Below are 2,457 nucleotides of genomic sequence, written 5' to 3'. Positions count from 1 at the left end.
GCGCCGCCGCTCTACCCGCGAGCGCCCCCCGCCCCCGGCGGATTCCTCCAGGTGGAGGAGGAGGAGGAGGAGGAGGAAGGGGGTCCCGGGAGGGAAACTGAGGGCTGGGGGGAGCAGAGAGCTTTAGGGATCAAAGGCGGTGGGAACTGCGAAGGGAAGGAGGGTGCAGCCAAGCGTCAGGAGCAGCTGGGAGAAGGGTGACCCGTGGGGAAAAGGCCGGGGAGGATGCAGAGAGCAGCACCAGAAATCATTAATATTGCACCAAAATGCTTCGCCCGGGACTGCCAGATTCCACGCCTCATGACCTTCTACTGGTAATTGTACTCCTCTGTCCAGGAGCTTTTCCTCAGGGGCACGGCCACAGCCCCCCGCGCCTCTCCCTGCTGCCCCAGCACACCTCCCACCTCCCAGGTACCGCCGTGACCTCCCACCGGTGGGTGCCGGCCGCTGCTCTCATTTTCTTCTCCGGCTGTGAAGCAGCACGAGTCACTTCAGCCGGTCTGTCTCTATTCAGCACCAAATTAGCGCTCCGAAATGAACCGAAAAGGAAATTAAGAAGGAGGGGAGAAGATTGACTACCCGCGAGGTGGCACCACGAGAACATGGCCGACAGCTGCGATGGGTCAGGAGGAGAGCTGAAACAGCAACAATCAATTAAATGCAATACGTGCTACACGCTGAACCTTCGCGTCCTATTTCCCCGGGCACCGAGGGAAACCCCTCTGAACCACAGAGCGGGGCTGGAGAAGGGGGCACAGCAGCAAGAGGGTGACCCGTCCGGAGTACGGCTCTTGGGGAAGGTTTCCCGCTGCCCTCGTGCGCTGCCGCTCTTCCCACCGCAGCCAGTTGAAGAAGTCACCCACCGCCAGCACCCTCCTGTGCTGCCCCCCGCCAACGCGCCTATTCCGTCCCTTTACGCTGTTTTTCCTTGCCCTGCTTTGCTCCGCAGGCATCGCGACAGAATCAGCCTGATGCTGTCAGAACCGCTGCGCATCGGTCGAATTTATGTCTAATTCCTACCATTCCCCACCTCCAACAATATAAAGCCCCCCCCCCCCGCCAGCACCCTCCTGTGCTGCCCCCCGCCAACGCGCCTATTCCGTCCCTTTACGCTGTTTTTCCTTGCCCTGCTTTGCTCCGCAGGCATCGCGACAGAATCAGCCTGATGCTGTCAGAACCGCTGCGCATCGGTCGAATTTATGTCTAGTTCCTGGCTCTGTTTGTTCAGAAGGCGCATCCGAACGGCTTTGTGATGAACGCTAAGAAAACGCTCCAAATGTGGGAACAGACACTGAGATAATGAGTGAATCAACTCCCCTGGCACAAATATTACAGATGTGCCACAGAAGCACATCGCAGACTAACAAGGCGAGATAAAAATCGCCAGGTAGGATTCTCCTGTGAGGCGTTTCGGGTCCCATTTATCAGGTCAAATCAGCATTTGTTAGTACCAGCTATGAGGCTGCTTCCAAGCACGATCCGCTGTAGCTTTATTCACCGAGAACAACCTCCTTTTTGACCTCAGTGTACAGAATTCCTTGCCGCGCCAGTTGTAAATCTGCAGGTGGCTGCCCGTCCACGGCAGCTCTCTGCTTTGCTCATACGCACGCCGGGTGACAGGGGATGCAATAAGAGGCTTCAATCAAGACAATTTTCAAGTTGCGTATTTTTATAGGTTCCTCTTGTCCAGAGTCACGACAATCTAGAACACAGCTTGAGCACAGGAAGAAGCTCACGGGACTATCACCAGCATCTTCTCGGATGCGTTGAGTATTATTGTGCTCAAAGCCCTATGGCAAGCGAGGATTTTACTCTGAAATGACACGACTGCTCTTTTATATCCATTTCCTGCCATAAACAAGTCCGTAAGAAGCATTCCATGGAAACGCCTTCTCTTATCCAAACATACTAAAAGCGGGAAAGCAGGATGAGTATATAAACTGACTGCAAATGAGTAATGAAGCAGTAATTAACCTAAGTAGCATTAAAGGGCTGTAGGCAATTCAGTTAAGTACAACCCGCATGCAAGCCAGTGAACATCACTCGTGACGCCAAGGACAAAACTGAGTCAAAATTAGGGCAGGTCCTTTGACACTCGGCGGAAAATTTCATCAATGGAGGACAACAATGAACAGACATTTTTAACCCAATACGACCGATAAAAACTGGGCAAAGAGACCACACACTGCCTGAACTGCACTGCTGAAAACAGCTCAGGAATTGCACGGTTGCGGAACTGAGTCAAAATTAGGGCAGGTCCTTTGACACTCGGCGGAAAATTTCATCAATGGAGGACAACAATGAACAGACATTTTTAACCCAATACGACCGATAAAAACTGGGCAAAGAGACCACACACTGCCTGAACTGCACTGCTGAAAACAGCTCAGGAATTGCACGGTTGCGGCCTTGTCGTGGTTTAACCCCAGCCGGCAACTAAGCACCGCACAGCACATA

This window comes from Aptenodytes forsteri, unplaced genomic scaffold (genome assembly GCF_000699145.1).
Source record: "Aptenodytes forsteri isolate BGI_AS27 unplaced genomic scaffold, ASM69914v1 Scaffold61, whole genome shotgun sequence".
Lineage (NCBI taxonomy): Eukaryota > Metazoa > Chordata > Aves > Sphenisciformes > Spheniscidae > Aptenodytes > Aptenodytes forsteri.
The sequence above is the reverse complement of the archived record's forward strand: the minus strand, read 5'-3'. Positions refer to the sequence as shown.